A 15,934-nucleotide genomic window follows, 5' to 3' on the forward strand; every position below is an offset into this window, starting at 1 on the left:
ACACACAGAGAGACAGACAGACACAGACACACACACACACACACAGAGACACACACACACACAGAGAGACAGACAGACACAGACACACACACACACACACAGAGACACACACACAGAGAGACAGACAGACACAGACACACACACACAGAGACACACACGGAGACACAGACACACACGTGCACACCCTGGTCCACCCTGGTGCCTGCTCTTCTCCGTCCTCTCTCCCTTCCAAGATGTCTGCCAGACAGACAGCACACAGCACGGCAGGACGGCCTGCCTGCACAGCGTCTGACACACTGACTGATGAAACCACGGCTGTAATGTGATTGGGAAGCTTTAATATGATGTAATGATGTCTGCCTTGCTGGATGACAGGCGGAGAGGAGACCTTTCTGTGTAGAGTAGAACATATCTATCTGATTACCTCACCCACAGACACACACACACACACACACACACACACACACACACACACACACACACACACACACACACACACACACACACCCTCACCCACACACACACCCTCACCCACACACACACACACACACACACACACACACACACACACACACACACACACAGCCCCTAACCCACACACACAGCCCCTCACCCACACACACACAGCCCCTAACCCACACACACAGCCCCTCACCCACACACACACACACACACACACCCACACACACACAGCCCCTAACCTACCCCTCACCCACACACACACAGCCCCTCACAGCCCCTCACCCACACACACACAGCCCCTAACACTACCCCTCACCCACACACACACACAGCCCCTCACCCACACACACACAGCCCCTCACCCACACACACACAGCCCCTCACAGCCCCTCACCCTACCCCTCACAGCCCCTCACAGCCCCTAACCTACCCCTCACAGCCCCTAACCTACCCCTCACAGCCCCTCACAGCCCCTAACCTACCCCTCACAGCCCCTAACCTACCACACACAGCCCCTCACCCACACACACACAGCCCCTCACCCACACACACACAGCCCCTCACCTACCCCTCACAGCCCCTCACCTACCCCTCACAGCCCCTCACCTACCCCTCACAGCCCCTCACCTACCCCTCGCAGCCCCTAACCTACCCCTCGCAGCCCCTCACCTACCCTTCACAGCCCCTCACCTACCCTTCACAGCCCCTCACCTACCCCTCACAGCCCCTCACCTACCCCTCACAGCCCCTAACCTACCCCTCACAGCCCCTAACCTGCCCCTAACCTACCCCTCACAGCCCCTAACCTACCCTAACCTACCCCTCACAGCCCCTAACCTACCCCTAACCTACCCCTCACAGCCCCTAACCTACCCCCTCACAGCCCCTAACCTACCCCTCACAGCCCCTAACCTACTCCTCACAGCCCCTAACCTACCCCTAACCTACCCCTCACAGCCCCTAACCTACCCCTCACAGCCCCTAACCTACCCCTCACAGCCCCCATCCTGCCCCTCACAGCCCCTAACCTACCCCTCACCTACCCCTCAAAGCCCCTAACCTACCCCTCACAGCCCCTATCCTACCCCTCACAGCCCCTAACCTACCCCTCACAGCCCCTAACCTACCCCTCACAGCCCCATCCTAACCCTCACAGCCCCTAACCTACCCCTCACAGCCCCTAACCTACCCCTCACCTACCCCTCACAGCCCCTAACCTACCCCTCACAGCCCCTAACCTACCCCTCACAGCCCCTAACCTACCCCTCACAGCCCCTAACCTACCCCTCACAGCCCCTATCCTACCCCTCACAACCCCTAAACTACCCCTCACAGCCCCTAACCTACCCCTCACAGCCCCTAACCTACCCCTCACAGCCCCTAACCTACCCCTCACAGCCCCTAACCTACCCCTCACCTACCCCTCACAGCCCCTAACCTACCCCTCACAGCCCCTAACCTACCCCTCACAGCCCCTAACCTACCCCTCACAGCCCCTAACCTACCCCTCACAGCCCCTATCCTACCCCTCACAACCCCTAAACTACCCCTCACAGCCCCTAACCTACCCCTCACAGCCCCTAACCTACCCCTTACAGATCAAATTTATTTGTATATAGCCCTTCGTACATCAGCTGATATCTCAAAGTGCTGTACAGAAACCCAGCCTAAAACCCCAAACAGCAAGCAAAGCATGTGAAAGAAGCACGGTGGCTGGAAAAACTCCCTAGGAAAAACTCCCTAGAAAGGCCAAAAACCTAGGAAGAAACCTAGAGAGGAACCAGGCTATGAGGGGTGGCCAGTCCTCTTCTGGCTGTGCAGGGTGGACATTATAACAGAACATGGTCAAGATGTTAAAATGTTAAAATGTTCATAAATGACCAGCATGGTCAAATAATAATAATCATAGTAGTTGTCTAGGGTGCAACAAGCACGTCCGGTGAACAGGTCAGGGTTCCATAGCCGCAGGCAGAACAGTTGAAACTGGAGCAGCAGCACGGCCAGGTGGACTGGGGACAGCAAGGAGTCATCATACCAGGTAGTCCTGAGGCATGGTCCTAGAGCTCAGGTCCTCCGAGAGAAAGACAGAAAGAGAGAATTAGAGAGAGCATATTTAAATTCACACAGGACACTGGATAAGACAAGAGAAATACTCCAGATGTAACAGACTGACCCTAGCCCCTAACCTACCCCTCACCTACCCCTCACAGCCCCTAACCTACCCCTCACAGCCCCTAACCTACCCCTCACCTACCCCTCACAGCCCCTATCCTACCCCTCACAGCCCCTATCCTACCCCTCACAGCCCCTAACCTACCCCTCACAGCCCCTAACCTACCCCTCACAGCCCCTAACCTACCCCTCACAACCCCTATCCAACCCCTCACAGCCCCTAACCTACCCCTCACAGCCCCTCACCTACCCCTCACAGCCCCTCACCTACCCCTCACAGCCCCTAACCTACCCCTCACAGCCCCTAACCTACCCCTATCCTACCCCTCACAGCCCCGCAAACAAGGTTACCCCCGGCAGCGAGACAACCAATGAAAAATACTACCAACATCACATTATGCAATTAAGATGAAACCTTATCTTAACAAATTTATTTTGAGTATAAATATGTCTGCCTTTTTTCGTGTTGTGTGTGCTAATACGGTTAGCCCAAAATGGCTGTCATTTATCAGGGTTTATTAGCAAACGTAGAGAGAGGAGAAGAGAGTTATACACACACACAGAGAGAGAGAGAGAGAGAGAGAGAGAGAGAGAGAGAGAGAGAGAAGGAGAGAGAGAGAGAGAGAGAGAGAGAGAGAGAGAGAGAGAGAGAGAGAGAGAGAGAGAGAGAGAGAGAGAGAGAGAGAGAGAGAGAGAGAGAGAGAGAGAGAGGAGAAAGAGAGAGAGAGAGAGAGAGAGAGAGAGAGAGAGAGAGAGAGAGAGAGAGAGAGAGAGAGAGAGAGAGAGAGAGAGAGAGAGAGAGAGAGAGAGAGAGAGAGAGAGAGAGAGGTAGGTAGGTAGGTCCTGGCCTTCCTCCTGTCTATGAGTCAAATCAAAGTTTATTTGTCACGTGTGCTGAATACAACATGTGTAGATCTTACAGTGAAATGCTTACTTACAGGCTCTAACCAATAGTGCGAGGGAAAAAAGGTGTGTGTAGGTAAGGATAGAAATAAAACAAAAGTAAAAAGACATTTGAAAATAAGAGTAGCGAGGCTATATACAGACACCGGTTAGTCAGGCTGATTGAGGTAGTATGTACATGTAGATATGGTTAAAGTGACTATGCATATATGATGAACAGAGAGTAGCAGTAGTGTAAAAGAGGGGGTGGTGGGACACAATGCAGATAGCCCGGTTAGCCAATGTGCAGGAGCACTGGTTGGTCGGGCCAATTGAGGTAGTATGAACATGAATGTATAGTTAAAGTGACTATGCATATATGATAAACAGAGAGTAGCAGCAGCATAAAAGAGGGGTTGGGGGGGGGGCACAATGTAAATAGTCCGGGTAGCCATTTGGTTACCTGTTCAGGAGTCTTATGGCTTGGGGGGAAAAACTGTTGAAGCCTTTTTGTCCTAGACTTGGCACTCCGGTACCGCTTGCTATGCGGTAGTAGAGAGAACACTCTATGACTGGGGTGGCTGGGGTCTTTGACAATTTTTAGGGCCTTCCTCTGGCACCGCCTGGTGTAGAGGTCCTGGATGGCAGGCAGCTTTGCCCCAGTGATGTACTGGGCCGTACGCACTACCCTCTGAAGTGCCTTGCGGTCGGAGGCCGAGCAATTGCCCTACCAGGCAGTGATGCAACCGGTCAGGATGCTCTCGATGTTGCAGCTGTAGAACCTTTTGAGGATCTCAGGACCCATGCCAAATCTTTTTAGTTTCCTGAAGGGGAATAGGCTTTGTCGTGCCCTCTTCACGACTGTCTTAGTGTGTTTGGACCATTCTAGTTTGTTGTTGATGTGGACACCAAGGAACTTGAAGCTCTCAACCTGCTCCACTACAGCCCCATTGATGAGAATGGGGGCGTGCTCGGTCCTCCTTTTCCTGTAGTCCACAATCATCTCCTTAGTCTTGGTTATGTTGAGGGATAGGTTGTTATTCTGGCACCACCCGGCCAGGTCTCTGACCTCCTCCCTATAGGCTGTCTGGTTGTTGTCGGTGATCAGGCCTACCACTGTTGTGTCGTCTGCAAACTTAATGATGGTGTTGGAGTCGTGCCTGGCCGTGCAGTCGTGGGTGAACAGGGAGTACAGGAGGGGACTGAGCACGCACCCCTGAGGGGCCCAGTGTTGAGGATCAGCGTGGCAGATGTGTTGCAACCTACCCTCACCACCTGGGGGCGGCCCGTCAGGAAGTCCAGGATCCAGTTGCAGAGGGAGGTGTTTAGTCCCAGGGTCCTTAGCTTAGTGATGAGCTTTGTGGGCACTATGGTGTTGAACGCTGAGCTGTAGTCAGCGAATAGCATTCTCACATAAGTGTTCCTTTTGTCCAGGTGGGAAAGGGCAGTGTGGAGTGCAATAGAGATTGCATCATCTGTGGATCTGTTTGGGCGGTATGCAAATTGGAGTGAGTCTAGTGTTTCTGGGATAATGGTGTTGATGTGAGCCATGACCAGCATTTCAAAGCACTTCATGGCTGCAGACGTGAGTTCTACGGGTCTGTAGTCATTTAGGCAGGTTGCCTTTGTGTTCTTGGGCACAGGGACTATGGTGGTCTGCTTGAAACATGTTGGTATTACAGACTCAGCCAGTGACATGTTGAAAATGTCAGTGAAGACACCTGCCAGTTGGTCAGCACACGTCCTGGTAATCCGTCTGGCCCCGCAGCCTTGTGTATGTTGACCTGTTTAAAGGTCTTACTCACGTCGGCTACGGAGAGCGTGATCACACAGTCGTCTGGACCAGCTGATGCTCTCATGCATGCCTCAGTGTTGCTTGCCTCGAAGCGAGCATAGAAGGCATTTAGCTCGTCTGGTAGGCTCGTGTCACTGGGCAGCTCGCGGCTGTGCTTCCCTTTGTAGTCTGTAATAGTTTGCAAGCCCTGCCACATCCGACGAGCATCGGAGCCGGTGTAGTATGATACAATCTTAACACTGTATTGACGCTTTGCCTGTTTGATAGTTCGTCGAAGGGCATAGCAGGATTTCTTGTAAGCTTCCAGGTTAGAGTCCCGCACCTTGAAAGCGGCAGCTCTACCCTTTAGCTCAGTGCGAATGTTGCATGTAATCCATGGCTTCTGGTTGGGGTATGTACGTACAGTCACTGTGGGGACGATGTCCTCAATGTATTGATAAAGCCAGTGACAGATGTGGTGTATTCCTCAATGTCATCGGAAGAATCCCGGAACATATTCCAGTCTGTGCTAGTAAAACAGTCCTGTAGTTTAGCATCTGCTTCATCTGACCACTTTTTTTTATAGACCGAGTCACTGGTGCTTCCTGCTTTAATTGTTGCTTGTAAGCAGGAATCAGGAGGATAGAGTTGTGGTCGGATTTACCATTGAGTCATTGAGTGGATGATGATGGTGCTCTCTGTGACCCCAGACACAGATTGGAGACCAAGTCTGCATTTTTACGACACCAAATTCACTTATCAGGGGCATTGTGGTCTTTATGTGTGGAGATAGACAGGCATAGGATGTGGTCTGAAAGCAGTTTCTCAATCTGGGGGGGTTGAAACGTATCGGGGGGGGGGGTTGAGACGTATGGGGGGTTTGAGACGTATCGGGGGGTTTGAGACGTATCGGGGGTTTGAGACGTATCGGGGGGTTTGAGACGTATCGGGGGGTTTGAGATGTATCGGGGGGTTGAAACATATCGGGGGGTTTGAGACGTATCGGGGGGGGTTTGAGACGTATGGGGGGTTTGAAACGTATCGGGGGGGTTGAGACGTATGGGGGGTTGAAACGTATCGGGGGGGTTTGAGACGTATCGGGGGGTTTGAGACGTATCGGGGGTTTGAAACGTATCGGGGGGTTTGAGACGTATCGGGGGTTTGAAACGTATCGGGGGGTTTGAGACGTATCGGGGGTTTGAAACGTATCGGGGGGGTTTGAGACGTATCGGGGGGGTTTGAGACGTATCGGGGGGGTTTGAAACGTATCGGGGGGTTTGAGACGTATCGGGGGGTTTGAGACGTATCGGGGGGGTTGAGACGTATCGGGGGGTTTGAAACGTATGGGGGGTTTGAGACGTATCGGGGGGTTTGAGACGTATCGGGGCGGGGTTTGAGACGTATCGGGGGTTTGAGACGTATCGGGGGGGGTTGAGACGTATCGGGGGTTTGAGACGTATCGGGGGGGTTTGAGACGTATCGGGGGTTTGAAACGTATCGGGGGGGTTTGAGACGTATCGGGGGGGTTTGAGACGTATCGGGGGGGTTGAAACGTATCGGGGGGTTTGAGACGTATCGGGGGGTTTGAGACGTATCGGGGGGTTTGAGACGTATCGGGGGTTTGAAACGTATCGGGGGGGTTTGAGACGTATCGGGGGGTTTGAGACGTATCGGGGGGGTTTGAGACGTATCGGGGGGGTTTGAGACGTATCGGGGGTTTGAGACGTATCGGGGGGTTTGAGACGTATCGGGGGTTTGAAACGTATCGGGGGGGTTTGAGACGTATCGGGGGTTTGAGACGTATCGGGGGGTTGAGACGTATCGGGGGGTTTGAGACGTATCGGGGGGTTTGAGACGTATCGGGGGGTTTGAGACGTATCGGGGGGGTTTGAGACGTATCGGGGGGTTTGAAACGTATCGGGGGGTTTGAGACGTATCGGGGGTTTGAGACGTATCGGGGGGGTTTGAGACGTATCGGGGGTTTGAAACGTATCGGGGGGGTTTGAGACGTATCGGGGGGTTTGAGACGTATCGGGGGGGTTGAGACGTATCGGGGGGGTTTGAGACGTATCGGGGGTTTGAAACGATCGGGGGGGTTTGAGACGTATCGGGGGGTTTGAGACGTATCGGGGGGTTTGAGACGTATCGGGGGTTTGAGACGTATCGGGGGGGTTTGAGACGTATCGGGGGTTTGAGACGTATCGGGGGGGTTTGAGACGTATCGGGGGGTTTGAGACGTATCGGGGGGGTTTGAGACGTATCGGGGGGGGTTGAGACGTATCGGGGGGGTTGAGACGTATCGGGGGGGTTGAGACGTATCGGGGGTTTGAGACGTATCGGGGGGGTTGAGACGTATCGGGGGGTTTGAGACGTATCGGGGGGTTTGAGACGTATCGGGGGGGTTTGAGACGTATCGGGGGGTTGAGACGTATCGGGGGGTTGAGACGTATCGGGGGGTTGAGACGTATCGGGGGGTTTGAGACGTATCGGGGGGGGTTGAGACGTATCGGGGGGGGTTGAGACGTATCGGGGGGTTTGAGACGTATCGGGGGGTTGAGACGTATCGGGGGGTTTGAGACGTATCGGGGGGTTGAGACGTATCGGGGGGTTTGAGACGTATCGGGGGGGGTTGAGACGTACCGGGGGGTTGAGACGTATCGGGGGTTTGAGACGTATCGGGGGGGTTGAGACGTATCGGGGGTTGAGACGTATCGGGGGGTTGAGACGTATCGGGGGGGGTTTGAGACGTATCGGGGGGTTGAGACGTATCGGGGGGTTTGAGACGTATCGGGGGGTTTGAGACGTATCGGGGGGTTTGAGACGTATCGGGGGGTTTGAGACGTATCGGGGGGTTTGAGACGTATCGGGGGGGGGGTTTGAGACGTATCGGGGGGGTTTGAGACGTATCGGGGGGGTTTGAGACGTATCGGGGGGGTTTGAGACGTATCGGGGGGGGTTGAGACGTATCGGGGGGTTTGAGACGTATCGGGGGGGTTTGAGACGTATCGGGGGGGTTTGAGACGTATCGGGGGGGTTTGAGACGTATCGGGGGGTTTGAGACGATCGGGGGGTTGAGACGTATCGGGGGGTTTGAGACGTATCGGGGGGGTTGAGACGTATCGGGGGGTTTGAGACGTATCGGGGGGGTTTGAGACGTATCGGGGGGTTTGAAACGTATCGGGGGGGTTTGAGACGTATCGGGGGGGGTTGAGACGTATCGGGGGGGTTGAGACGTATCGGGGGTTTGAGACGTATCGGGGGGGTTTGAGACGTATCGGGGGGTTGAGACGTATCGGGGGGTTGAGACGTATCGGGGGGGTTTGAGACGTATCGGGGGGTTGAGACGTATCGGGGGGGTTTGAGACGTATCGGGGGGTTTGAGACGTATCGGGGGGTTTGAGACGTATCGGGGGTTGAGACGTACGGGGGGTTGAGACGTATCGGGGGTTTGAGACGTATCGGGGGGGTTTGAGACGTATCGGGGGGGGTTTGAGACGTATCGGGGGTTTGAGACGTATCGGGGGTTGAGACGTATCGGGGGGGTTTGAGACGTATCGGGGGGTTTGAGACGTATCGGGGGGTTTGAGACGTATCGGGGGGGTTTGAGACGTATCGGGGGGTTTGAGACGTATCGGGGGGGTTGAGACGTATCGGGGGGTTGAGACGTATCGGGCGGGGGGTTGAGACGTATCGGGGTATCGGGGGGGTTGAGACGTATCCGGGGGGGGTTGATCCCATTGATGTTTCCCTCCTCCGTTTGAAACGAAAACTGGAATGTGAGGCGTGTGTGTGTGTGTGTGTGTGTGTGCGTGTGCGTGTGTGCGTGTGTGCGTGTGCACAGGTGTTAGTTGCGTGTGTGTTAGTCATGTTTGTGTGTTTCAGTGCTCGTCTCTCTCCTGTGGGTTTAGTCTCTCCACTGAAGGAAGTCACCGCTAGTCTAACTGATATCTCTCTCTCTCTCTGTCTCTCTCTCTCTCTCGCTGTGTCTCTGTCTGTCTCTCTGTGTGTGTGTGTGTGTCGTCTTTCTCTTGCCTGATAAAGATGCCTGATGTTCAAGCGTTGCTCAAGGTCTTTTGCATTCCTGTCACACACTGGCTCACCTCAGGGGAGAAAGGGGAGAAAGGAGGTGGGCATTTAGAGAAATGGAGAGAAAAGCTGATTTCATATTTGCTGTAGAGTCCATAGGTGAACCACTGTAGGACCAGGTTGAGGAGGGATTGAGGAGCCAGGTTGAGGAGCCAGGTTGATGAGGGATTGAGGAGCCAGGTTGAGGAGGGGGGTTGTGAAGCCGGTCTAGACAGACACAGTTAGACAGACACCTTTGTGCTGCGTTACAGAGAGAGTTGTCTTTGTCTCAGCAGTACGACACAAGACCTCCATCTCCCTTCTTCTCTCAGCCGTTCTGCCTCTGTGTGGAGGTGGTGAATTTTTTTTACGTTTTTATTTCCCCTTTATTTAACCAGGTAGGCTAGTTGAGAACAAGTTCTCATTTACAACTGCTACCTGGCGACCTTTGCTTGATACAGTATATATAATGATGGGCTGGCTGGGCTCTTACCGTAACGCCTCCCTCCCTCCTCTGTATAGAAGATGGGCTGGCTGGGCTCTTACTGTAACGCCACCCTCCCTCCTCTGTATAGAAGATGGGCTGGCTGGGCTCTTACCGTAACGCCTCCCTCCCTCCTCTGTATAGAAGATGGGCTGGCTGGGCTCTTACTGTAACGCCACCCTCCCTCCTCTGTATAGAAGATGGGCTGGCTGGGCTCTTACCGTAACGCCTCCCTCCCTCCTCTGTATAGAACATGGGCTGGCTGGGCTCTTACCGTAACGCCACCCTCCCTCCTCTGTATAGAAGATGGGCTGGCTGGGCTCTTACCGTAACGCCTCCCTCCCTCCTCTGTATAGAAGATGGGCTGGCTGGGCTCTTACTGTAACGCCTCCCTCCCTCCTCTGTATAGATGGGCTGTCTGGGCTCTTACCGTAACGCCACCCTCCCTCCTCTGTATAGAAGATGGGCTGTCTGGGCTCTTACCGTAACGCCACCCTCCCTCCTCTGTATAGAAGATGGGCTGGCTGGGCTCTTACCGTAATGCCACCCTCCCTCCTCTGTATAGAAGATGGGCTGGCTGGGCTCTTACCGTAACGCCTCCCTCCCTCCTCTGTATAGAAGATGGGCTGGCAGGGCTCTTACCGTAACGCCTCCCTCCCTCCTCTGTATAGAAGATGGGCTGGCTGGGCTCTTACCGTAACGCCACCCTCCCTCCTCTGTATAGAAGATGGGCTGGCTGGGCTCTTACCGTAACGCCACCCTCCCTCCTCTGTATAGAAGATGGGCTGGCTGGGCTCTTACCGTAACGCCACCCTCCCTCCTCTGTATAGAAGATGGGCTGGCTGGGCTCTTACCGTAACGCCTCCCTCCCTCCTCTGTATAGATGGGCTGGCTGGGCTCTTACCGTAACGCCACCCTCCCTCCTCTGTATAGAAGATGGGCTGGCTGGGCTCTTACCGTAACGCCTCCCTCCCTCCTCTGTATAGAAGATGGGCTGGCTGGGCTCTTACCGTAACGCCTCCCTCCCTCCTCTGTATAGAAGATGGGCTGGCTGGGCTCTTACCGTAATGCCACCCTCCCTCCTCTGTATAGAAGATGGGCTGGCTGGGCTCTTATCGTAACGCCTCCCTCCCTCCTCTGTATAGAAGATGGGCTGTCTGGGCTCTTACCTCGGTACTGTATGGAAGCTGGGCTGCTGTCTTGGCCAATACATTACGAAGTCATTGATCAGGTATTGGCAGGAGGATCGGCCTGATGCTGACGAAGACATTGAGTCCGTCCGTCTGTCTGTCTGTTGATTTTACAACCAATAAATCACGCTGATACATCGGGGTGTGTGTGTCCTGCCTCTCCTACTGTTACTACGGCATTTAGCCTAGTGGTGGAAGAGCATTGGGCCAGTAACTGAAAAGTCGCTGGTTCGAATCCCCGAGACGGCAAGGTGGTTGCCCTTGAGCAAAGGCAATTAACCTTGAACAACAACTGCTCCCCCTGGTGCTGATGACATGGATTAAAGGATCCCCCCCTCAACACACCTCTGATTCAGGGGGTTTGGGTTGGCAAGACGCATTTCAGTTGAATGCTACTGACTTGGTATCCCCTTTCCTTTCCGACATAGCTGAAATTCAAAAACCACACAAAATAACATCGATCAATTTAGACAAAGATTTTATTTGCACATTGGATGCTTTCGCTTTATATCTCAAAATGATGATTGAGTTGTTCATATTCAATACAATCTACTTCTTGATTGCCTTCCCTGTAGCTCAGTTGGTAGAGCATGGTGTTTGCAACACCAGGGTTGTGGGTTCGATTCCCACGGGGGGCCAGCACAGAAAAAAAAAACAATTTAAAAAAAATTTAAAAAATGAAAAATGTATGAAATTGTATGAAATGAATGCATTCACTACTGTTAGTCGCTCTGGATAAGAGCGTCTGCTAAATGATGTAAATCTAAATGTAAATGTAAAAACGTACAAATATACACTACCGGTCAAAAGTTTGGACACACCTACTCATTCAAGGGTTTTTCTTTATTTTTACTATTTTCTACATTGTAGAATAATAGTGAAGACATCAAAACTATTAAGTAACACATTTGGAAGCATGAAGTAACTAAAAAAAAAAAAGTATATTTTATATTTTAGTTTCGTCAAAGTTTTGCCTTGATGACAGATTTGCACTGTCTTGGCGTTCTCTAAATGAAATAAATCACTGACAGTGTCACCAGCGAAGCACCATCCCACCTCCTCCTCCATGCTTCACGGTGGCAACCACACTTGCGGAGATCATCCGTTCACTTACTCTACGTCTCACAAAGACACGGCGGTTGGAACCAAAAGTCTCAAATTTGGACTCATCAGACCAAAGGACAAATTTCCACCGGTCTAATGTCCGTTGCTCGTGTTTCTTGGCCCAAGCAAGTCTCTTCTTATTATTGGTGTCTTTTAGTAGTGGTTTCTTTGCAGCAATTCGACCATGAAGGCCTGATTCACACAGTCTCCTCTGAACAGATGATGTTGAGATGTGTCTGTTACTTGAACTCTGTGAAGCATTTATTTGGGCTGCAATTTCTGAGGCTTGTAACTCTAATGAACTTATCCTCTGCAGCAGAGGTAACTCTGGGTCTTCCATTCCTGTGGCGGTCCTCATGAGAGCCAGTTTCATCATAGCGCTTGATGGTTTTTGCAACTGCACTTGAAGAAACTTTCAAAGTACTTGAAATGTTCCATATTGACTGACCTTCATGTCTTGAAGTAATGATGGACTGTCATTTCTCTTTGCTTATTTGAGCTGTTCTTGCCATAATATGGACTTGGTCTTTAACCAAATAGGGCTATCTTCTGTATACCCCCTACCTTGTCACAAAACATCTGATTGACTCAAATGCATTAAGAAGGAAATAAATTCCACAAATGAACTTTTAACAAGGCCCACCTGTTAATTGAAATGCATTCCAGGTGACTCCCTCATAAAGCTGGTTGAGAGAATGCCAAGAGTGTGCAAAGCTGCCAAGGCAAAAGGGTAGCTACTTTGAAGAAACTAAAATATAAAATATACTTTTTTTGGTTACTTCACATTCCAAATGTGTTACTTAATAGTTTTGATGTCTTCACTGTTATTCTACAATGTAGAAAACAGTACAAATGTAGAAAAATCCTGGAATGGGTAGGTGTGTCCAAACTTTTGACTGGTACTGTATATCAACCTATCAGGTGTTGAATTATTATTTGAGCAGCCATATAGGTACACCTTACAGTGTGTGTATTTATTGTATGTTGTTTTGCTGTAGTCATGAAGCCAGCCTCCATGATGCTTTGTCCTGCTATCTCCCACTACCTCTCTAGTCTAACTATCTGGCCTGAATACATCAGCACCCATCAGGCAGGGCTGGGTAGGGCAGGGCTGGTCAGGGCTGGGCTGGGCTGGTCAGTGCTGGGTAGAGCAGGGCTGGGTAGGGCTGGGCAGGGCTGGGTAGGGCAGGGCTGGGTAGAGCAGGGCTGGGTAGGGCTGGGCAGGGCTGGGCTGGTCAGGGCTTGGCATGGCTGATCAGGGTAGGGCAGGGCAGGGCTGGGCTGGGATGGTCAGGGCTGGGCTGGGATGGTCAGGGCTGGGCTGGGATGGGCTGGTCAGGGCTGGGTAGGGCTGGGTAGGGTAGGGCAGGGCTGGTCAGGGCTTGGCATGGCAGGGCTGATCAGGGAAGGGCAGGGCTGAGATGGGCTGGGCTGGGCAGGTTAGGGCTCGCACATTAATTTCCTATTCTAAAACACAAGTATAGGTGGCACTGTGGCGAAGCCTATGGTCTGAACAACTCTCTCTTGCTCTCTCTCTCTCTCTCACTCTCTCGGTCTCTCTGTCTCTCTCGCTGTCTCTCTTTTTCCTCCCCCAGCCATTTATGCTTTAATTATTAGACCGTCATGTTGAGCTGAAACACTAGGGCTGGCTAGAACAAGTGTGTGTGTGTGTGTGTGTGTGTGTGTGTGTGTGTGTGTGTGTGTGTGTGTGTGTGTGTGTGTGTGTGTGTGTGTGAGGCACTGTGTCACAGTTTAACGGCTGGTACCGCTGCTACACAGAATAACAGTCTAACGCCTGGTACCGCTGCTACACAGGCTAACAGTCTAACGCCTGGTACCGCTGCTACACAGGCTAACAGTTTAACGCCTGGTACCGCTGCTACACAGGCTAACAGTTTAACGCCTAGTACCGCTGCTACACAGGCTAACAGTTTAACGCCTGGTACCGCTGCTACACAGGCTAACAGTTTAACGCCTGGTACCGCTGCTACACAGGCTAACAGTCTAACGCCTGGTTCCGCTGCTACACAGGCTAACAGTTTAACGCCTGGTACCGCTGCTACACAGGCTAACAGTCTAACGCCTGGTACCGCTGCTACACAGGCTAACAGTCTAACGCCTGGTACCGCTGCTACACAGGCTAACAGTCTAACGCCTGGTTCCGCTGCTACACAGGCTAACAGTTTAACGCCTGGTACCGCTGCTACACAGGCTAACAGTTTAACGCCTGGTACCGCTGCTACACAGGCTAACAGTTTAACGCCTGGTTCCGCTGCTACACAGGCTAACAGTCTAACGCCTGGTTCCGCTGCTACACAGGCTAACAGTCTAACGCCTGGTTCCGCTGCTACACAGGCTAACAGTCTAACGCCTGGTTCCGCTGCTACACAGGCTAACAGTCTAACGCCTGGTTCCGCTGCTACACAGGCTAACAGTCTAACGCCTGGTTCCGCTGCTACACAGGCTAACAGTTTAACGCCTGGTACCGCTGCTACACAGGCTAACAGTTTAACGCCTGGTACCGCTGCTACACAGGCTAACAGTTTAACGCCTGGTACCGCTGCTACACAGGCTAACAGTTTAACGCCTGGTACCGCTGCTACACAGGCTAACAGTTTAACGCCTGGTACCGCTGCTACACAGGCTAACAGTTTAACGCCTGGTACCGCTGCTACACAGGCTAACAGTCTAACGCCTGGTACCGCTGTTTTCTAAATCTAATTTTACTGCTTCCATGAGTTACTTGATGTGGAATAGAGTTCCATGTAGTCATGGCTCTATGTAGTACTGTGCGCCTCCCATAGTCTGTTCTGGACTTGGAGTCTGTGAAGAGACATCTTGTGGCATGTCTTGTGGGGTATGCGTGGGTGTCTGTCTGAGCTGTGTGCCAGTAGTTCAGACAGCTCGGTGCATTACAACATGTCAATACCTCTCACAAGTAGTGATGAAGTCAATCTCTCCTCCACTTTCAGCCAGGAGAGATTGACATGCATATTATTAATATTAGCTCTCTGTGTAGATCCAAGGGCCAGCCGTGCTGCCCTGTTCTGAGCCAATTGCAATTTTCCTAAGTCCTTTTTTGTAGCACCTGACCACATGACTGAACAGTGGTCCAGGTGCGACAAAACTAGGGCCTATAGGACCTGCCTTGTTGATAGTGTTGTTAAGAAGGTAGAAACTAGGGCCTGTAGGACCTGCCTTGTTGATAGTGTTGTTAAGAAGGTAGAAACTAGGGCCTGTAGGACCTGCCTTGTTGATAGTGTTGTTAAGAAGGTAGAAACTAGGGTCTGTAGGACCTGCCTTGTTGATAGTGTTGTTAAGAAGGTAGAAACTAGGGTCTGTAGGACCTGCCTTGTTGATAGTGTTGTTAAGAAGGTAGAAACTAGGGCCTGTAGGACCTGCCTTGTTGATAGTGTTGTTAAGAAGGTAGAAACTAGGGCCTGTAGGACCTGCCTTGTTGATAGTGTTGTTAAAAAGGCAGATCAGTGCTTTATTATAGACAGACTTCTCCCCCATCTTAGCTACTGTTGTATCAATATGTTTTGACCAGGACAGTTTACAATCCAGGGTTACTCCAAGCAGTTTAGTCTCCTCAACTTGCTCAATTTCCACATTATTCATTACAATATTTGGTTTAGGGTTTAGTGAATGATTTGTCCCAAATTCAATGCTTTTAGTTTTGTAAATATTTAGTACTAACTTATTCCTTTCCACCCATTCTAAAACTAACTGCAGCTCTTTGTTAAGTGTTGCAGTCATTTCAGTCGCTGTAGTAGCTGACGTGTATAGTGTTGAGTCATC

At 51.9% G+C, this 15,934-nt stretch overlaps 1 protein-coding gene across 3 annotated transcripts in view; it reads left to right on the plus strand.

Moving 5' to 3' along the window:
• LOC106572123 (WD repeat-containing protein 7) overlaps positions 1–15,934 on the plus strand; it is a 376,679-nt gene that overhangs the window by 314,337 nt on the left and 46,408 nt on the right. The window lies entirely within an intron of this gene.

The sequence above is a fragment of the Salmo salar genome, chromosome ssa01, assembly GCF_905237065.1.
Source record: "Salmo salar chromosome ssa01, Ssal_v3.1, whole genome shotgun sequence".
NCBI classification, from domain to species: domain Eukaryota; kingdom Metazoa; phylum Chordata; class Actinopteri; order Salmoniformes; family Salmonidae; genus Salmo; species Salmo salar.